This window comes from Bufo bufo, chromosome 4 (assembly GCF_905171765.1).
Source record: "Bufo bufo chromosome 4, aBufBuf1.1, whole genome shotgun sequence".
Lineage (NCBI taxonomy): Eukaryota > Metazoa > Chordata > Amphibia > Anura > Bufonidae > Bufo > Bufo bufo.
The window spans coordinates 167,026,266-167,049,139 of record NC_053392.1 but is presented as its reverse complement, the minus strand read 5'-3'; the positions used below and the strand labels follow the sequence as shown (position 1 = coordinate 167,049,139).

Here is a 22,874-nt window from a genome sequence, read left to right as displayed (position 1 = left end):
GCAGAGATTTTTTCATCCACATTGATCGATGCGAATGAAGAAATCTGTGCCGTTCATTTTTTTCTTTCAGCCCAGAGGCTGAACGGAAAAAAAAAAATCTCATTACCTGTATGCTCAATATAAGGAGAATAGCAGAAACTCCTAATGCTGGGCATACATGTAATGATTGCGGAGACCCTCAAATGCCAGGGCAGTACAAACACCCCACAAATGACCCCATTTTGGAAAGAAGACACCCCAAGGTATTCGCTGAGGGGCATATTGAGTCCATGAAAGATAGAAATTTTTGTCCCAAGTTAGCGGAAAGGGAGACTTTGTGAGAACAAAATCAAAAAAATCTATTTCCGCTAACTTGTGCCAAAAATTTTTTTTTTCTATAAACTCGCCATGCCCCTCATTGAATACCTTGGGGTGTCTTCTTTCCAAAATGGGGTCACATGTGGGGTATTTATACTGCCCTGGCATTTTAGGGGCCCCAAAGTGTGAGAAGAAGTCTGGTATCCAAATGTCTAAAAATGCCCTCCTAAAAGGAATTTGGGCACCTTTGCCCAACTAGGCTGCAAAAAAGTGTCACATCTGGTATCTCCGTACTCAGGAGAAGGTGGGGAATGTGTTTTGGGGTGTCATTTTATATATACCCATGCTGGGTGAGAGAAATATCTTGGCAAAAGACAACTTTTCCCATTTTTTTATACAAAGTTGTCATTTGACCAAGATATTTATCTCACCCAGCATGGGTATATGTAAAAAGACACCCCAAAACACATTCCTCAACTTCTCCTGAGTACGGGGATACCAGATGTGTGACACTTTTTTGCAGCCTAGGTGGGCAAAGGGGCCCATATTCCAAAGAGCACCTTTTGGATTTCACAGGTCATTTTTTACAGAATTTGATTTCAAACTCCTTACCACACATTTGGGCCCCTAGAATGCCAGGGCAGTATAACTACCCCACAAGTGACCCCATTTTGGAAAGAAGAGATCCCAAGGTATTTCGTGATGGGCATAGTGAGTTCATAGAACTTTTTATTTTTTGTCACAAGTTAGTGGAATATGAGACTTTGTAAGAAAAAAAAAATAAAAAAAAATAAAAATCATTTTCCGCTAACTTGTGACAAAAAATAAAAAGTTCTATGAACTCACTATGCCCATCAGCGAATACCTTAGGGTGTGTACTTTCCAAAATGGGGTCATTTGTGGGGTGTTTGTACTGTCTGGCCATTGTAGAACCTCAGGAAACATGACAGGTGCTCAGAAAGTCAGAGCTGCTTCAAAAAGCGGAAATTCACATTTTTGTACCATAGTTTGTAAACGCTATAACTTTTACCCAAACATTTTTTTTTTATCAAAGACATGTAGAACAATAAATTTAGAGCAAAATTTATATATGGATGTCGTTTTTTTTGCAAAATTTTACAACTAAAAGTGAAAAATGTCATTTTTTTGCAAAAAAAAAATCGTTAAATTTCGATTAATAACAAAAAAAGTAAAAATGTCAGCAGCAATGAAATACCACCAAATGAAAGCTCTATTAGTGAGAAGAAAAGGAGGTAAAATTCATTTGGGTGGTAAGTTGCATGACCGAGCAATAAACGGTGAAAGTAGTGTAGGTCAGAAGTGTAAAAAGTGGCCTGGTCTTTCAGGGTGTTTAAGCACTGGGGGCTGAGGTGGTTAATATGGCATACAATGTAGTGGAAGGCATGAAAAAAAATAAATAAATAAATAAATAAATAAATATAAAAAATTCCAAATGGGGTGGAACTGGAAAAAGTAAATAAATAAAAAATGTGGCTATTTTGACCCTTTTTTCCGATATGCCATTCGCCGTATTGAAAAAATAATTTTTATATTTTAATAGTACGGGCGTTTTCGGACGCGGTAATGCCGATGATGTTTATATTTTTGGTTATAAACATCGCCGTACATGTATGGAGCTGGTAGTGAAGAGGTTAAAATAAAAAATGAAAACAAATCATTGCAGCAGATATCCTGACTGGAGCATATCTGATAAAGTAATTAGTACTCTGATACCCCGCCACTGTGCTGGCTACATACTGCAGTAATGGATAAGGGCATTATCTGCACTTTGCCGACTTTCATTTGTCTCTTTTTGGAGCCTTAAAGGGAATCTGTCACTAGCAACTTACCAAATTTTTATTTTCATGAATCCATGTTTAACAGAGTACCTTTTTTCCATCTGTCTTATTCTTTTGATTGTCAGTCTTGTCATTTCTTCAAAAAAAATTGATTCTTATAATATGTAAATGACGCTGTAAGGAGCCCAGAGGGGCGTTCTTCTTTCTCCACGGTGCCCAGGAACGCCCCTCTGAAGTGCCGTGCCCGGCTAAATTTGAAAACTAATAACGCCTCCAAGTTCATCTAAATCGCCTCCCAGAGGCGCGGCTAAGTGCTCAACACCCCCCCTCCTCAGTGCCGCGCTCTGCGGCAAACACCCCGATCCTCCTCTCGCCGGCATCCCAAATCCCGTGCAGGCACAGTGCCGTCAGTCATCTTATCATAGCGCAGGCAATCGCCGGCACTGCGCCTGCGCGGGATTTGGGATGCCGGCGAGAGGAGGATCGGGGTGTTTGCCGCAGAGCGCGGCACTGAGGAGGGGGGGTGTTGAGCACTTAGCCGCGCCTCTGGGAGGCGATTTAGATGAACTTGGAGGCGTTATTAGTTTTCAAATTTAGCCGGGCACGGCACTTCAGAGGGGCGTTCCTGGGCACCGTGGAGAAAGAAGAACGCCCCTCTGGGCTCCTTACAGCGTCATTTACATATCATAAGAATCGATTTTTTTTTGAAGAAATGACAAGACTGACAATCAAAAGAATAAGACAGATGGAAAAAAGGTACTCTGTTAAACATGGATTCATGAAAAAAAAAAAATTGGTAAGTTGCTAGTGACAGATTCCCTTTAAAGGGAATCTGTCACCAGTTTTATAGTGTCCTAACTTAAAGGAAATGTGTCACCAAAAATATTATCTGCCAGTTACAACCAGATCGTGACATTTTTTATTTTATGATTATAGATGGGGGTTTTTTATTCTATTTCCTGACAATACCACACTTGTATATTTTTTATGCCTTTTAATACTGAAAAAAAATTAAAAAAATAAAATCTTAAAAAGTTTTTCTTTCACTATATTCGGACCCCTATAACTGTTTTGTAGTTCTGCATACAGAGCTGTGTGAGGACTTTGTAGGGCAGTCTGTACTTTTCAGTGATACCATTCTGAAGTGTGTGTGACTTTGATAACTTTTAAAAGAGTTGGTGACAAAAATGGTGAATTGACCGTTAGTTTTCCATTATGCCATTCCCCCTATCAAATTAATATTGTTATATTTTAATAGTACGGATGTTTTCACACACTATGCCAATGAGTTTTTTATTTTTTATTGGTTATGTATTTTTATTTAGTTTTTTGGGAAAGGGAGATGATATGAACTTCTATTTTTTTCCACTTTTTCTTTTAAGTCACCCTGGGCGACTAAACTGGCACTCATTAGGATAGCCATCATTGAACACTTCATTTTCAATGTAACAAGTACAGTGCTGCCACCTAGTGGCCTGTATTAACATATTTCACTAATAGCTGCTGAAGCCTGCTTGAGGCTTCAGGCTATTAGGCTACGTCTACACAACGACATTTTGTTGCACTAATGTCGCGCGACAATTTTTATAATGGCAGTCTATGGTGTCGCACTGCAACATGCTGCGACTGCAACGCAACAGTCGCAGAAAATCCATTCGAGATGGATTTTTCTGCGACTGTTGCGTCGCAGTATGTTGCAGTGCGACACCATAGACTGCCATTATAAAAATTGTCGCGCGACATTAGTGCAACAAAATGTCGTTGTGTAGACGTAGCCTATCTGTCGCGCGACAAATGTCGTCGTGTAGACGTAGCCTTAGAGAGGCATAACAGGTTCCCCCATCTCAGCTGGGGAACACTGTTAGTGCCCAGATGCCGTGGTCATATTTGAGCTCAGCATCTGAGGGTTGAAATGTATGTGATCAGCCTTATGGCTGATCACATACATGTGCAGTGGGTCTCTGCTGTTTGAAACAGCAGAAATACGGCTGCTATGGCGCCTGCTGCGCGCACGTGAGGGCGCCATGTTTAAGAACGCACACGGCGGAGGTCATGAAGGGGTTAAAGCAACAGACGCTTCTGCTCATTAGAAATACATATATGTGTGAGTTGGTGTTGTAGTTGTAAAATCCAGATGATACAGTACAATGTCTCAAGAGAGACTGGGAGCTGTCACACTATAGGAAAAGGTACTGACCTCTCTGGTGGCCGGGACTGCGGGATTTCACATAGGCTGACACTATTCCCTATAGTGTGCAAGCATGACCACTGCTGTTGGATTGCAGGGTAGTCGTAACCCCTGGAAAGGAGTAGTGTATAATGTGATGGAAAAAATTAATCAAGCCAGAAAAGGAAGCAATATCGACAATCACAATACATTAGTAAGTGGCTTGTATTAACTTTCTCTACATGCCATTTACTGAAGGGCGACAACCTCTAAGTTACAAAAAGCAGAGATCTAAATGCATTTTACTGAACCTTTTCCCACAAAACTATATATAATCTGCTTACCTCCTCCTACATTAGAGCCTTCTATTAAATTTCTCTACATGATAAATGTCATTTGCTGAGGTGAGACATTTAGAAAACTGCTTTACAGCAGCCCCATGGTTCATATAACAATGTTCAGGGGGAGACCTCATTGACTTCTATGGGAGAGTTTTCTAGGCATGGTCTGTGTCCTGTGCAGAGGTCATTGTACAAGGAGAAAATAGAAGAGATTTGACCATCACCTATTGTGAATGGAGGATCCTGTCTTATCTAAACACATAGGTGATATTATTATAGGCAGGATTAGAGTGACAGATAAGCAGACAACTACTGTAAAGTGATCTGTACAGACCTAGAAGTGGCGCCTATTAGTGGTCAGTGTAAACTGCAGTATTTTATGGTTTTTGTTTAAATATAGATATTGACATGGAAAATAAAAAACATCAAAAATATATGTTAGACATAAAAACCTGATGACACATTTCCTTTAAGGCCCCTTTACACTGCCCAAAGTTCAGGCAGATTTTTACTGACGGCCATTTATACAGACACTCGTTAGCGATAATCTGCCTTTGTAAAAGTGCCGCTGATTACCGATGAACAGGCGAAACACTGCTTTTCAGCTGATCCACAGTCCATGAAAAAACAAGGATGTGTGAATAAACACATTAAAAATCAATAGACACGTGGGCTGTCCACAGAGAAATCAGACAGCACACGTCTGTAATGTATCGACATGTGAATAAGGCTTAACTCTTAGGCCCCTTTCACACGGGCGAGTTTTCCGCGAGGGTGCAATGCGTGAGTTGAACGCATTGCACCCGCACTGAATCCGGACCCATTAATTTTTTTGGGGCTGTGCACATGAGCGGTGATTTTCACACATGACTTGTGCGTTGCGTGAAAATTACAGCAAGCTCTATTTTGTGCGTTTTTCACGCAACGCAGGCCCCATAGAAGTGAATGGGGCTGCGTAAAAAATTACAAGCATCCGCAAGCAAGTGCGGATGCGGTGCAATTTTCACGCACTGTTGCTAGGAGACGATCGGGATGGGGACCCGATCTTTATTATTTCCCCTTATAACATGGTTATAAGGGAAAATAATAGCATTCTGAACGCATAGTACAATAGGGCTGGAGGGGTTAAAAAAAATTATTTTACTCACCTTAATCCACTTGTTTGCGCAGCCGGCATCTCTTCTGTCTTGTTCTGTGAGGAATAGGACCTTTGATGACATCACTACGCTCATCACATGGTCCGTCACATGATCTTTTACCATGGTGACGGACCATGTGACGAACGTAGTGACGTCATCAAAGGTCCTATTCCTCACAGAAGAGATGCCGGCTGCGCGAACAAGTGGATTAAGGAGAGTTCAATTTTTATTTTTATTTTTTTTAACCCCTCCAGCCCTATTGTACTATGCATTCTGTATTTAGAATGCTATTATTTTCCCTTATAACCATGTTATAAAGAGAAAATAATATAATCTACACAACACCTAACCCAAACCTGAACTTCTGTGAAGAAGTTCGGGTCTGGGTACCACATTCAGTTTTTTATCACGGGCGTGCAAAACGCATTGCACCCGCGCGATAAAAACTCAACAACGGAACGCAATCAAAACTGACTGCAATTGCGTACCTACTCGCGCGGGTTTGCCGCAACGCATCTGGACCTTATCCGGACACGCTCGTGTGAAAAAGGCCTTATTCTTTCATCTAAACTTGGGTGTGCCTCGGATCCAGGGCATAGTCAGAAAAGTACAATTGGGCTCCTTATAAAACAAAATCCAATGACAGACACCTAGAAATGCAACTTTTCCCCTGATGAAGCTGATGCGAAACACGTGTCAGGGTTCTGAAGGTGTCAATCAGGTCTGTATTGTACTACTTTAGTGTGGATATTTTTTTAACCCCTTAGTGACCAAGCCAAATTTTGGAAATCTGACACGTATCATTTTAGCTTAGAATAACTATGTAAAGGTTTTGCACATTAAAGTAATTCTGACATTGTTTTCTCGTCACATATTGTACTTTACTTAGGTGGTAAAATTCTACCGATAAAATATGCGTATCTTTATTAATAAAGTGAAAATTTATGAAAATTTTTAAAAATTGGCACATTTTCCTATTTTCAACTGCAATATTTCACATGCATACATACTATTCAATATTTTTATCAGTAATATATTTCCACATCTTTACTTTATTTTGGCTGCACTTAAAAAAAAAAAAAGTTAACATTTTTGGGATTTAGGAGGAGACTTAACATTTTAACATAAATTTTAACATTTTTGAAGTACATATTTTTTCCTGCAACAAGCCAAGTTTGCAGAGGCTTATAAGTGTCAGAATAATAGAACCCCCCAAAAGTGAACCCATTTTAAAAACTAGGCCCCTTAACGTATTTATCTATGGGTGTAATGAGTTTTTTGACCCACTAGTTTTTTAATGAAATCAATGCTAAGAAGGAGCTACAGCACTAGATTTTATCGCTAACTTGGGCTGAAGTGCCGCCGTAAAAAGGCGGCGGTCCAGCCCAAGGCCCCTTAGTGACCGCCGTAAAAACACGTATGGGTTGTCACTAAGGGGTTAAGCGTAGGAGGGTGAACTATATGGCTTGATTTTTCTATACACCTATTCCTACATGTACTCTATAGTTTTTCCCCATGTATAGTTATACTTGACCCTTTGTGGCACACTCCCAGTGCTTGTGTTTGTCAATGCCAATGTATTTTATATGTTCTCTTTTTTAAATTCTAATAAAGATATATGTTTTGGTAAATTACTGTGTACATTTTTGGATGCAGAGTGTTGGGTTTTCACCTAGAAATGTACAAAGTGATGAATTCTAGGAATTCTGAAGGCAGTCATCCATCTATACTAAACCTGTGTCAAATGTCAAACCAATGCAACATGGGACAACATTTAGTGAACATGTATGAAAGGGGTCAGTTCCGTATAGGTTACCCAACATTGGTAAACATCTTGTGTAATCAAAACTTTTTTTGCGCAGCCATTTCACTGACACAACATGCAGATTGCTTCACACCGGGGCTCTAGATGTGCAGTCATTCACACAAAAATAAGCCAGCTCAGTTCAGAAGGCTACATACGAGCACAACACCACAGGGTGTGGAAATACTCTACTTTCTCAGGTGGAGAACATACAGTACTAGCACTTAAAGTCTAAAAGCCGCCATCGACCTGTCCCTAATGAAATCTCAAACAATTCTTAGGGTACCACTACGTGGTCAGGTTTCCTGATGCATATTTGGAAGCCAAAACCAGAAATCAAAATAGAGAAGAAGTTGTATCTGTCCTTCATAATATTGCTCCTTTTATGATCCACTCCTGATGTGACTTACAAAACTGCATCAGGAAACCTGTGTGGCAGGACCCTTACATTTCAGCATTTAACCCCCCTTAACCAATATACCTTTCTACAGTGTCTGGTAATGGGCTTTAATCCACAGTACCATATTATCACGGCACTACACAGAGTAAGGCCTCATGCACACAACCGTTTTTTTTTTTTCGGTCCGCAAAAACGGGGTCCGTAGGTCCGTGATCCGTGTCAGTTTTTTCTTCCGTGGGTCTGCCTTGATTTTTGGAGGATCCACGGACATGAAGGAAAAAGTCGTTTTGGTGTCCGCCTGGCCGTGCAGAGCCAAACGGATCCGTCCTGATTTACAATGCAAGTCAATGGGGATGAATCCGTTTGACGTTGACACAATATGGTGCAATTGCAAACGGATCCGTCCCCCATTGACTTTCAATGTAAAGTCAGGAGTCCCTATTATACCAATCGGATCAGAGTTTTCTCCAATCCGATGGTATATTTTAACTTGAAGTGTCCCCATCACCATGGGAAGGACTCTATGTTAGAATATACCATCGGATTTGAGTTAGATTGTGAAAACTCATATCCGACAGTATATTCTAACACAGAGGCATTCCCATAGTGATGGGGACGCTTCAAGTTAGAATATAAGAATATACTACGAACTGTGTACATGACTGCCCCCTGCTGCCTGGCAGCACCCGATCTCTTACAGGGGGCTGTGATCCGCACAATTAACCCCTCAGGTGCCGCACCTAAGGGGTTAATTGTGCGTATCATAGCCCCCTGTAAGAGATCAGGTGCTGCCAGGCAGGAGGGGGCACACCCCCCTCCCTCCCCAGTTTTAAATTCATTGGTGGCCAGTGGGCCCCCCTCCCTCCCCTGTATTACTGTACATTCGTTGGTGGCCAGTGGGCCCCCCCTCCCTCCCCCTCCTAATTAAAATCCCCCCACCCCTTCATTGGTGGCAGCGGAGAGTTCCGATCGGAGTCCCAGTTTAATCGCTGGGACTCCGATCGGGAACCATGGCAACCAGGACGCTACTGCATTCCTGGTTGCCATGGTTACTTAGCAATTTTAGAAGCACTATACTTACCTTCGCTGTCTGTGACCGGCCGGGCGCTCCTCCTACTGGTAAGTGAAAGGTCTGTGCGGCGCATTGCTTATAGCATAGACCTGTCACTTACCAATAGGAGGAGCGCCCGGCCGGTCACAGACATCGCAGGTAAGTATAATGCTTCTAAAAATTGCTAAGTAACCATGGCAACCAGGACTGCAGTAGCATCCTGGTTGCCATGGTTACCGATCGGAGACCCAGCGATTAAACTGGGACTCCGATCGGAACTCTCCGCTGCCACCAATGATAGGGGGGGGGCCTCACTGGCCACCAATGAATGTACAGTAATACAGGGGGAAGGAGGGGGGGGGCCACACTGGCCACCAATCAATTTAAAAGTGGGGTGGGAGGGGGGGGTGCCCCCTCCTGCCTGGCAGCACCTGATCTCTTACAGGGGGCTATGATACGCACAATTAACCCCTTAGGTGCGGCACCTGAGGGGTTAATTGTGAGGATCACAGCCCCCTGTAAGAGATTGGGTGCTGCCAGGCAGGAGGGGGCAGTCATGTACACAGTTCTTAGTATATTCTAACTTGAAGCGTCCCCATCACTATGGGAATGCCTCTGTGTTAGAATATACTGTCGGATCTGAGTTTACACGAAGTGAAAACTCAGCTCTGAAAAAGCTTTTATGCAGACGGATCTGCGATCCGTCTGTGTGAAAGTAGCCTACGCCACAGATGCGGATGCCAATCTTGTGTGCATCCCTGTTTTTTCACGGACCCATTGACTTGAATAGGTCCGTTAACAGTCAAAAAAATAGGACAGGTCATATTTTTTTTGACGGACAGGAAACACGGATCACGGCCGCGGATGAACAACGGTGCATTTTCCGAGTTTTCAACGGACCCATTGAAAGTCTATGGGTCCGCAGAAAATCACGGAAAACGGAACGGCCACGGATGCACACAACGGTCGTGCGCATGAGGCCTTTGGCCTCATGCACATGACCTGCCGTGTGAAGGCAAACAATGTCCTATCTTTGTCAGCAAAACGGACAAGAATGGGACATGTGCTACCTTATTTGCAGGTCCGCGGAACAGACATATTTTGCGGCCCCATTGAAATGAATGGGTCCTCATCCAATCCTCAAAATTTGGATCGGCTGTGGACCAGAACATACAGTTGTCTGCATGAAGCCTAAGGCCTACACAGGTATGGCTAGGACAGGTGCCTGGCTGCTCTAATGGCCAGGATCAAAGGCCGACTGTGGACAATTAACCCATTAGCCTCCATGGTCAATAGTGCTATAGACAGTGTAAGAAGGAACAAGGGGCCGTCATTGACGGAAGATACGTGTCACCGAGGTTCCTGGCCTCGGTGAGGTAAGAACCGGGTATTTCCCTGAAGTGTCAGTTTGCAGTCTGACACTTCAGCTGTTAGTATGGCTGTAAAGCCGATCCGGGCCGGTTCTTATTGGGAGCAGCCAAAGAGCAGGGTGGGTGGCTGTTCCCCACGGTTCCAGGCCGGGTTTTGGCTGGGATATAAAAACCCAGCCAGCACGTTCAGCTGGTGTGGATTATCCTCCATGACAGATAAGCTGTGGAGTCTGTGTCTTTAGAGCCGCATGCTGTGGACTGCGGGTGGAAAACTGCTGATCAGGTGAAGGCTTTTTTGCACTGTGCACTTTGTGTGGTGTCAACAGGCACCAAAACTGAACACCGTTACTTTTGGCTTGTTTTTTTCTTGTGTGTGAATAAACACTGAACTTTGCTTTACAACCTTGTTTTTGCCTCTGTACTGCGTCAGCTTACCCTGCCTACCAGAGCGAATCCCCACAACAGGGAGGGGGCATCCTCCCATGCTGGAATGGTAAGATGCTGACGGATTGCCCTGGCAGTCTAAAACAGGTGCCAAGGTCTCCCATGGACGTGTGATTAGACCGTATACACGTGTACTGCAATGCATTTCTTATATTGTACACCTATGTGTGGGGCACCACTGTCAGAACTCAAATGGCCATGGAAGTTGAACCCAAATCCTTCCTCTGCAATAACCACAAAGAAAATGAAGCAACACTCCAAAACAAGGTTGTGAGAAAGATTACCGGTAATAGTTTTTTCCATTTAGCATCCCCAACAGCACTAAACAGGAGGATTAACAAAGGAATCAACAATTAGGGCGGGGACCACTGCGGACAAAACTTTTCGACCAAAGGACAGATCCCTATTAGCAACAACATCTAGTCTCTAACAGGGTGGATTCGATTTAAATCAAACTGATTTAAATCACTAGTCAGTAAGGCTTGATTTGAATCATAGTTTTCTACATAAAGACTAATTTTTTCTGGTATAACTTATTCTAAAAATCTTCATCTACTTTCATATTATAACAACTTTTCATATTAGTTTGATTAGGTTGATTCTGTATTCATAGGTTTGTAGAAGTTAGGATTAAGGTCTTTTTCTCAACTCTGTTCATGTTATAACATTTTTGCTGTGAAGAAGAGACATGTGATCTCTGCTGAGTCAAATTCAGTTTTGAGAACTGCAAAAGTAAACCAAGCATCTGTGATAATATCTTGTAGGCAGAGAAACTGCCCAATAATCTTAGAAAAACCTCTGGAAGAGCATGACATTGTGAATGGATTAATGGAATTTATTTACCAAATAATTCAACATATACAGCCTTATTCTACATAATCAAAAAACTAATCTTTATTTCATGATGGAATAACATTTGGATGGTAATATATTTTCCTCAAAAAGCATTTTATATAAAAATCAGATTTAAATACACTGCTCAAAAAAATAAAGGGAACACAAAAATAACACATCCTAGATCTGAATTAATTAAATATTCTTCTGAAATACTTTGTTCTTTACATAGTTGAATGTGCCGACAACAAAATCACACAAAAATTTAAAAATGGAAATCAAATTTTTCAACCCATGGAGGTCTGGATTTGGAGTCACCCTCAAAATTAAAGTGGAAAAACACACTACAGGCTGATCCAACTTTGATGTAATGTCCTTAAACAAGTCAAAATGAGGCTCAGTAGTGTGTGTGGCCTCCACGTGCCTGTATGACCTCCCTACAATGCCTGTGCATGCTCCTGATGAGGTGGCGGATGGTCTCCTGAGGGATCTCCTCCCAGACCTGGACTAAAGCATCTGCCAACTCCTGGACAGTCTGTGGTGCAACGTGACGTTGGTGGATAGAGCGAGACATGATGTCCCAGATGTGCTCAATTGGATTCAGGTCTGGGGAACGGGCGGGCCAGTCCATAGCATCAATGCCTTCGTCTTGCAGGAACTGCTGACACACTCCAGCCACATGAGGTCTAGCATTGTCTTGCATTAGTAGGAACGCAGGGCCAACCGCACCAGCATATGGTCTCACAAGGGGTCTGAGGATCTCATCTCGGTACATAATGGCAGTCAGGCTACCCCTGGCGAGCACATGGAGGGCTGTGCGGCCCTCCAAAGAAATGCCACTCCACACCATTACTGACCCAATGCCAAACCGGTCATGCTGGAGGATGTTGCAGGCAGCAGAACGTTCTCCACAGCGTCTCAAGACTCTGTCACGTCTGTCACATGTGCTCAGTGTGAACCTGCTTTCATCTGAAGAGCACAGGGCGCCAGTGGCGAATTTGCCAATATTGGTGTTCTCTGGAAAATGCCAAACGTCCTGCACGGTGTTGGGCTGTAAGCACAACCCCCACCTGTGGACGTCGGGCCCTCATATCACCCTCATGGAGTCTGTTTCTGACCGTTTGAGCAGACAGATGCACATTTGTGGCCTGCTGGAGGTCATTTTGCAGGGCTCTGGCAGTGCTCCTCCTGTTCCTCCTTGCACAAAGGCGGAGGTAGCGGTCCTGCTGCTGGGTTGTTGCCCTCCTACGGCCTCCTCCACGTCTCCTGATGTACTGGCCTGTCTCCTGGTAGCGCCTCCATTCTCTGGACACTACGCTGACCGACACAGCAAACCTTCTTGCCACAGCTCGCATTGATGTGCCATCCTGGATAAGCTGCACTACCTGAGCCACTTGTGTGGGTTGTAGACTTCGTCTCATGCTACCATTAGAGTGAAAGCACCGCCAGCATTCAAAAGTGACCAAAACATTAGCCAGGAAGCATAGGAACTGAGAAGTGATCTGTGGTCACCACCTGCAGAATCACTCCTTTATTGGGGGTGTCTTGCTAATTGCCTATAATTTCCACCTGTTGTCTATCCCATTTGCACAACAGCATGTGAAATTGATTGTCACTCAGTGTTGCTTCCTAAGTGGACAGTTTGATTTCACAGAAGTGTGATTGACTTGGAGTTAAATTGTGTTGTTTAAGTGTTCCCTTTATTTTTTTGAGCAGTGTAAATAAAAAAATCTGATATATATATATTTTTTAATCATTGATTTTTATCCACCCTGGTGGTCTCTAATGTCTAAAGAAGTTAGACAGACTGGACCAGGTGGCCGCCTGACATATCTGGGCCAATGAAGCAGAGGCCCCTTCTGCCCAGGAGGTTGACAGCGCCCTAGTTGAATGAGCTTTCAGATCCACGGGGGGAATTTTTCCTTGTAAGCCATATACAGTAGATAGTCATGTTTATCCAGCATGAGATGGTTATTTTTGACGCCCCCTGGTCCCCGTTTTGGCTTTCATACTGGATTAAAAGGCGATCTGACTTTCTCATTTGATTAGAAGCGTCCAAATAGGCCAAGACACATCTACGGACATCTAGGTTGTGAAATGGGCTCTCCCTGGCGGATTTAACCTGTGGACAAAAAGGTAGGCAATGAGATTTCTTGCTGACAGTGAAACCTGGAAACCACCTTAGGCAAAAAGGAAGGCTCATGTCTGTGTCATCCAGAACAGTTAAATATAGAGACCTACAAGATAGGACCTGTATTTCTCCTACCCTTCTAGCTGAGGTTATGGCTATTAAAAAGGCTGTTTTTAAAGTCAGTAATTTTAGAGAGATTTCATTAAGCTGCTCAAAGGGGCGGCTACGTAAAAGGACAAAGCACTAAGTTGAGGTCCCAATGAGGTACAGTAGATCTAATTGCTGGATGAATTCTGCATGCCCCTTTAAAAAAAAAAATATAAACACCTGATTAAAACTTACCTCCGCAAGTTTTACATCCAAGAAGGCACTAAGGGCTGCCACCTGGGCCTTCAGGGTACTAACCTTTAACCCTTTGTCAAGGCCACCTTGCAGGAAATCTAGAATTACCTTTATGTCAGGGGAGGCCAAAAGGATCCCAAGGGGCTCCAACAAAACAGAGAAACAAATTGGACCCTCTAAGATAATTTTTTTTATGTAATCAGTTTCCTACTGCTCAGCAGAGTGTTTATGACTGCTTCAGATAGCCCCTTGGATTTCAGAATTGTCTGTTCAGCTTCCAGGCTGTCAGCTTTAACTGGCGAAGCTCTGGGTGTCGGGCAGGACCCTGAAGAAGATCCGGGATCTGTGGCAGTATCCAAAATCTTCCTTTTGAGAGGCTCAGCAGCAGAGGAAACCATGTTCTTTTTGGCCAATATGGAGCTATTAGGATTAACTGACATCTTTCTTCCACTACCTTTGTGAGAACTCTCGGTATCAGAGAGATTGGGGGGGCATACAGCATCCCTGCCGGCCAGGGACCAGAAAAGGCATCCACTCTCAACCGGATCGTTCTTGTATGAGAGGGAATAAAATTGATCCACTTGTTTGTTTATTCTGGAGGCAAAGAGATCCAAGATTTGCAGATATTGGTGACTATAGATTTGATTAGGCTCCATTCTCCAGATTTAAACTTTTTTCTGCTCAACAAATCCACCAGACAATTTTCGTCCCCTTTTAAATGGACTGAATTTGGCTAAAATTGAATTTATATGAAGCTTAGCCCAGGAGAATATTTGGGATGCTGTCTGACAGATTCCGGCTTCTTGTTCCACCTTGTTTGGTTATATATGCCATCGTGGCTCTGTTGTCTGACAAGATTTTGACATCCTGTATTTAGATGGTCGGAAGGAAGCTTTTTAGGGCCAGATAGACTGCTAAGAGCTCTTTTGAGTTTGAAGATAGAGGCAGAAGTTCCAGACTCCAGGCCCCCTGTACTAGTTGATTTCCGCAATGGACACCCCAGCCTGAGCCGCTTGCGTCTGTTATAACAATCTGATTGATAGATCACCAGATTCTTTGGATTCAGCCACCACCACAGGGAATTCTTTACACGAGTAGGCAGGGATACTTTCTTGTGCAGAGAACGTTGGCTCCAGTCCCAGGAATTTACAAGGAAATTCTGCCGAGTCCTTCCGTGAAATTGGGCCCACTTGACCACCGGTATTGCTGAAGTCATTAGACCCAGAATCCCCATAATTTCTCTGAAGGACACCCTGCAGAGTAACCTAAATGAAGATATCCTTGAGATAATGTCCTGTTTCTTTTGCTGTGGGAGAAAAGATGTCATAAGATGGGAGTCTAGAAGAATTCCGTGAAAGACTTTCTTTTTGCAGGAAACTAAGTCTGATTTCTCCACATTCAGCTTCCAGCCCAGAGGTTGAAGAGTGGATTTTACTACTTGCAGATTTGTTTGAAGATGTACCGAACTTGCTGTAATAAGAAAGTCGTCCAAATAAGGAATGAACAGTATTTCCCTTTGATGGAAAAAACCTCTGCCACAAGCTTTGCAAAAATCCTGGGTGCAGACGAGAGACTGAACGGGAGAACCTGGAACTGCAGATGAACCAGGTGATTCTTCAGGAAGACAGCATATATTTCTGATGACTGACGTGTATGGGGACGTAGTAGTAAGCATCTGCTAAGTCGAGTGTTATCAAGAAATAGTCCTGTGACAACAGATTGATAATTGATTTGACGGTCTCCATCTTGAACTTCTTGTATGTGATGTGCTTGTTGAGGTACTTTAGATTGATATAGCCCTGAAAGAGCCGTTTGGCTTTTTCACCAGGAACACTGGGGAATAAAACCCCTTCCAATTTTGATCCTCCAGGACAGGGATAACTACCTCTTTTTCCAGCAATAAGAAAATCGGAGACTCTAGAAGCCGATGATCTTCCCTCTTCAGTCTTTTGTTTATCAGGAACCTTTCTGGAGGGGGAGAAGAGAACTCCAGTTTGTAGCCAAGACAAATGATCTCTAGAATCTAAGTGGAGATGAACCTTTTTAATCTCCCCCCACCGGGTCTCTGGCGTCATAAGTCCGCTAAACAATCGGGACTATCAGGGTTGCCAGGAACCTGAACTACCTTTCTTCTTTTGAGCTGGTTTACTTTTTTTTTTTTTTATTACGAAAGGAGCGGCGTTGATGGAGAAATTGTCAGGAACCCCTTTTTTCTATGCTTTATCCAGTGTCGATCCGAAGAGTCTGCCCCTTCACAGGGGATACCACATAACCTACTTTTAGAGGTAGTATCCCCTGACCAAGATCTCAACCAGTTGCAAAAGTTGAAGATTAACAGCACTCCTTAGTATAAGTGTAGTGGGTGCTCGTCTCCAGGGGGGTGGTAAAATCCCCCAAAGGTAGTGTGAACAATAAAGATGGGGGAAAAAAACAAAAAACAGACAGCACGTCTAAACTTGTGGAATTTCCACAAGTTTGGACGTGCTGTCTCAGTTTTTAATTTTTTTTAGATCTCAACCAGACAGATCTTCTGGCAGTATTAGATAAGAGCCGCCGCTCTAGCGGAGAGTTTTACCAGATCCGCGGATGCGACCATCAGGAAAGTGGAGGCCTGTTTCAAAACTGGCACGAAGGTCAAGCCATCTTCTCTTGCAGTACCAGAGATTAAGTGTTCCTCAAGTTGGGATAACTACAATGAAAGGGTCCTAGCAGTATAAGAGAGAGCAATACTGGGTCTTAGCATGGACGTACAGGTTTTCCAGGATATTTTAAGAACTGATTCCAATTTTTTATCCAAGCCGTCTCAAAGGAGCCCAACATCCTCAAAGATTAAGGGTGAGGGTGATTTCTTGGATCTTGGCTATAGGAGCGTCCACTCTGGGAGTTTTATCCCAGTGAGCCAAATCGGATTCATTAAATGGATACTTTTTAAAGATTTCTGAAATGCCCAATCTCTTTTCTTGATCCTTCCATTACTCAGAAATGGACAGGAAAAAAAACTCACTTTTTTTATCCCCCAGACCTTTTAAACATTTGGTCTTGTATAGAGTGTGGCTCTTTAGACTCCTCTATATTTATAGTAGCTCTGATTGTTTTGAACAATGAATCTGTCTCTTCTATAGAACATAAATGCCTTCGAGAATCATCGTCAGATGAGGCAGAGTCAGAATTAGATAAAACTTCACCCTTGTCTAAATCAAAATCCATATCAACCTGAGTTTCGGGATTAGATGTGGATGTAGAGGGTTTTTGCAGCATTAAAGCCATCTTTGTGGCAATAGAGCTTACTTCATCTTTTATGATGGATTTCAGACTCTCAACCAAAGAAGGAGCTTCATCTGACATGACTTTGTCTGTACATTTTTGACAGAGAGGCATTTTAATATGGGCAGCTAACTGCTACTTGCAAATTGCACATTTCTTCTTTACTGAAGGTTGAGCAGAACCTAGGCAGGAGGGAACCCTGCCACTTCATCCCCAAGGGACAAGAAACAACTGGACAAGGTAAAGGGGAGGAGGCTTTTAAACCTTTACTCTCCACGTTGTTTCCTGTCCCTAGGAGACGGGGTATCCTCTTGTTTAGTGCCGTTGGGGAGGCGTATGGAAAAAAGAAATGCAGCAATTTATTCCACAAATGAATCTCAACGTTACAGTTCCTTCATTTTCGAATGGTTCCACAGAGGAAATGAAACGTTACTGTTCATGGGGTAAATAAAGCTTTGGAATGCCGACTGATTTTCTTGCAAATAAATAAAATAAAAAATCTGATAATGCTCCAACACAGTGGTGGTGAACCTATGACATGGGTGTCAGAGGCGGCACTCAGTCTTCTCTGTGGGCACCTGCACCCTGGAAAAAAAGTCTATGGTGTACAAATATGACTTATACCTTTCCTGACAGTCATCAGCGCAGGGCGCACTATGAACAGCACAGGCAGCGCACTGAATGTAGGCAGGATATTATAGTTAAATGATAAAGTACATGGAAAATATGCTATACTGGACTGGAATATTCAGGTTAAATTGTCGTGTTAGCAATTTGCGATAACTAGGTGGGTTTTTGGTTGCAGTTTGGGCACTCGGTCTGTAAAAGGTTCATCATCACTGCTCTAACACAATACATGCAAACATTATATATAGACTAAGCCCTCACTCTGATATGATAAAATCGGAGACTCTCAGCCAATATATTTTGATCAAAACACATCTGTGCCCACCTACTCAGCGCCAAGGTGGTCTCAGTTAGGAAGGTCCTACTCTAAAACTAAACCTACCTATGACGTTGGGCATCTACACTCAGGAGAGCAGACCCTGCACATAGTGTGCTGCTCCTAGTTACCTCTGTGCAGAGGTCGCAATAACACCTGTACAAGCGTCATAGACACCTGTTCAGGCAATTTTACGCTTTGAAATAAGGCTAATGCATATGAATACACATTAAGGATTTTCATGTAGTTAACCAGCGCACGGCACGCTGCGAATCTCATGGGCAGCACAGCAATACTGCTGTTGCCCAAAACATCAAATAGCTAAGCTCCTTACTCGCAGGTGTATTGTATTGTTATTAGGGAGGGAGGCTGCTTATTGGCCAATTTCGGCACGCTGCTCTAGAGTCCCTGACTGTGTAGGCTAACTAGTGGCTCCATGAAGGTGGGAGAGCAGCCAGTGAGGAGGCCAACTGATGTCTGGGGACAAGCTGATAAGGAGCTGTGGACAGACAGCACAGCACTGATATTTGCTCTGCACCGGGGTAATGGGATCACTTAGGCCCCTTTCACAGGGGCGTTGCGGGAAAATGTGCGGGTGCGTTGCGGGAACACGCACATTGTAATGCGTTTTGCACTCGCGTGAGAAAAATCGCGCGTGTTTGGTACCCAAACCCGAACTTCTTCACAGAAGTTCGGGCTTGGGATCGGTGTTCTGGAGATTGTATTATTTCCCCTTATAACATGGTTATAAGGGAAAAAATAGGATTCAGAATAGAGAATGCATAGTAAAATAGCGCTGGAGGGGTTAATTTTTTTTTTTAACTCATCTTAGTCCAGTTGATCGCGCAGCCCGGCTTCTCGTCTGTCTCCTTTGCTGAACAGGACCTGTGGTGAGCATTCATTGCAGGAACAGGACCTGTGGTGACGTCACTCCGGTCATCACATGATCCATCACCATGGTAAAAGATCATGTGATGGACCATGTGATGACCGGAGTGACGTCACCACAGGTCCTGTTCCGCAAAGGAAAGGAGACAGACGAGAAGCCGGGCTGCGCGATCAACTGGACTAAGATGAGTTAAAAAAAAAAATAATAATTTAACCCCTCCAGCGCTATTGTACTATGCATTCTGTATTCAGAATGCTATTATTTTCCCTTATAACCATGTTATAAGGGAAAATAATAATGATCGGGTCTCCATCCCGATCGTCTCTTAGCAACAGTGCGCGAGAATCGCACCGCATCCGGACTTGCTTGCGATTTTCACGCAACCCCATTCATTTCTATGGGGCCTGCGTTACGTGAAAAACGCACAAAGAGGAGCATGCTGCGATTTTCACGCAACGCACAAGTGATGCGTGAAAATCACCTCCTGACTTTACATTAAAAGTCAATGGGGGACGGATCCGTTTGCAATTGCATCATATTGTGTCAACGTCAAACGGATTCGTCCCCATTGACTTGCATTGTAAGTCAGGACGGATCCGTTTTGCTCCGCACGGCCAGGCGGACACCAAAACGACTTTTTTTTTTACTTTCCTTCATGTCTGGTGATCCTCCAAAAATCACGGAAGACACACGGAAACAAAAACGGAAACAGATCACGGAACAACGGAACCCCGTTTTGCGGCCCGTGAAAAAATACTGTCGTGTGCATGAGGCCTATCATTCATTATGGGTTTTCAATCTGTCCGTAAAAAATGTTGGCTGTTCCCGATTTTGGGATAAGTTGTCCAGAAAAAAGAAGAATTCAGGTTGGCAACCCTGTCTTGGGCCCATGAAAAGCACAGCATACACAGTCAGTACTGTAAAATACATAGGGTCGGGGGCATGAGACTTTAAAGGGAACCTGTCATCCAGTTTATGCTGACCTCACCGAGTGCAGTATAAAGTAGTGACAGGAATGCTGATGTCAGCGGTGTGTCACTCATGAGCTAAAGGTAAGTGGGTGCCGAGAACCAGCATCATAATCATTACAGCCCAGGCCTTGAAAAGAGTCACATCTACCTGAGAAGAGTCCTGGTTATTCCTATTCTCCTGCTCTCCCCGTCCATCTGCCGATGATTGGCAGTTCTCTCCTAGAGAGAAAGGGAGAAAACTAGATAGAAGCCTGTCAGACATCAGCAGGAGATTAGGAATAACCAGGACTCTTCTCAGGTGGCCGGGACTCTTTTCCAGGCCCAGTCTGCAGTGATTGTGATGTTGGTTCTCGGCAACCACTTACTTTTTACTTATAAATGACCGACCGCTGAAATCATCTCACCTGTCTCTGCTTTATTCTGCCGTTAGTATGGGCAGCATAAAGGTGATGACAGGGTCCCTTTAAATGTCCAAGCAGAGTAAAAATACTTAAAATTTCTGGAGCAGTTTTAGCCGTGGAGTAGTATGAAAGTTGCAGTAATTAAAAAAAAAAATAACACGTAGGCCTAGATAATATATATGGCCACACAAAAAAAAAATAATTATTATATATATATATATATATATATATAAATAATAATATTATTAACAAATCACATACACATTCCTTGTCCAGTCTTCAAAAAAATAGAACAGGTCCTAATATTGTCCGCATTACGGACAAAGATATCATATGACTGTTCTATTTAGTAAAATGGTGAAAGCACACGGCCAGTATCTGGGTTTTGCAGATCCGCAAACATCCAATGGTCGTGTGCATGAGCCCTTATTTACTTGCTAGGTTGCACTGCAGTCTTGGGTTTTCTGGGAAGAAGACTGATGATCTACCACTAGGACAGACTAAATGATCCGCCACATGCATGGATGTCAGTCAGGTACAGCAGACAAGGAGATGCATCTCCCAAAGCCAGACTATCAGCTTAAAAATCCTAGAGAAAAAAATAAAAAATAAAGACTTTACCAGCGTCGCTTCCAGCTCTGTGGTTCCACCCCTGTCTTCCCTGCCCGTGTGTAAACCTCCGGCATCCAATGACTGGTCGTGGCAGTGATGTGTCCCTGTCCTTGCCAAAGTTGACATGCAAAGACCGAAGCGCAGTGAAGACAGTGGTGGACCTGAGAAACAAGCAGGTGTCCCTCCACAGGTCCCACTGGGTGGAGTATTAAAAAAAACACACACACACTATATGAAATTGGACAACCACTTTCACTGGGCCTGACATAATATTAGTACCTGGCAGTGTAGGGTATGATCAGTGGGGATGTCCTTGCGCTATATTTTTCCAGACCAGCTGTTCCATTGGGGCGCTGTGCCACCTTGTATGCCAATTAATAGCATCGTTACAGGGAGGAGGAGACGGCCGTGTTTCTCAACCAGGGAGAAGGTGAGTTTTCTTTTTCCTCCCTGGCTGTTCTCGAAGATGTGAATGTAACCTTAGCCATGTGAACATACCCTAAAAGTTCATCAGCTCTGGTCCATTCCAGACCGATGCAGTCAGTGGTCACGTGCATGAACAGAGTGCATCCACTGAGGCCAGTAATTGGCTGCAGCAGTCATGGGAACAATGCATGGCACACAGCAAAGACTTGACCAGTGTGTGTGTGCTCTGTCACTTCTTAAGAAAGTCTTGGACAATCCCTTTAAGGTACAGCTGTACAGTAATGAGTGACCTGATCTCTGCTGGTCCACATGTAGGCAGACTTCAGCGCCTGGGACATGTTATGTGACAGCGGCGGTCAGTCTCATATATGCTGTTAGCGCACATACTATGGCAACCACTTTCTACACAACTCCAATAAAATAAAAATCTAAATTAAAAAAACGAGAACATAAAACTTTACAGAGCATGACAGCCCCCATGTCAGGGAGGTGGAGGGAGAGCAGCTGACTGCCGACACCTCGGTCATGTGACCACACTGAATGTCAGCTCTCTGACCCATAGCACTTTCTGGGAAGCGTTACCTGTAGTACAATATGACACCGAGCACACATTGCGGTTTTGTGCAGGTGACAGGCACGCACACAGAGGACGCAGAGTTCTCAGTGCAGCCAGTGTCACGCCCTCCTCTGGAGCCACAAGGCAGCACACACAGGAAATGGAGAGGGGTCACGGACAGCGATGAAGGTTACCTGCTAACTTTAGGACCGCTGCCCTGAGTACAGCGGAGACATGCAGCTTGCAGACACCACCGCTCATTCCTTGTAGACAGCACCGCTCGGCCCACAGCAAGCAGAAGTATGGGGAGAACTCGCTGGGCGACCTCGCTGATTGGCTGGCCTGAGGCACTCCGAAGCGCTTATTGGTCGTTGTATCTGTCAGTTAACTTTTGCCGTAAAGAAGATCCACTTGTGCACGTGACAGAGCAGCATGGATTGCCAGAGGGGAGGGGTCAAGAGAGGACGCAATTGGAGCGAGGGCTAGTAATACTGCGCAACAACGCTAGAGGGCGGCACTAGACATACATTGTAATGAGGTCTTGTGTGCATAGTGCACCGCGGAACGTCAGGTATTAAGTGCAATAGTTCAAGGTCAAACAGAGCTGCCGGCAAGTACATAGAAGAGGGGCTGGTAGTTTTTTAGGCTGCTGCTATTACACTTTAGTGATTTTGCAGCAAAAGAAAATGTAAA

At 43.7% G+C, this 22,874-nt stretch overlaps 1 protein-coding gene across 2 annotated transcripts in view; it reads right to left on the bottom strand.

Moving 5' to 3' along the window:
- Positions 1 to 22,518, bottom strand: part of RNF13 (ring finger protein 13) — a 112,945-nt gene extending 90,427 nt beyond the window's left edge. Inside the window, exon 1 of one of the 2 annotated variants that reach the window (XM_040428077.1) lies at positions 22,376 to 22,518. The gene's annotated coding sequence lies outside the window, so the exon portion shown is untranslated. The remainder of the gene's footprint in view (positions 1 to 22,375) is intronic. The other variant, XM_040428079.1, reaches the window with a different exon arrangement.
- Between the last annotated feature and the right edge of the window lie 356 nt (positions 22,519 to 22,874).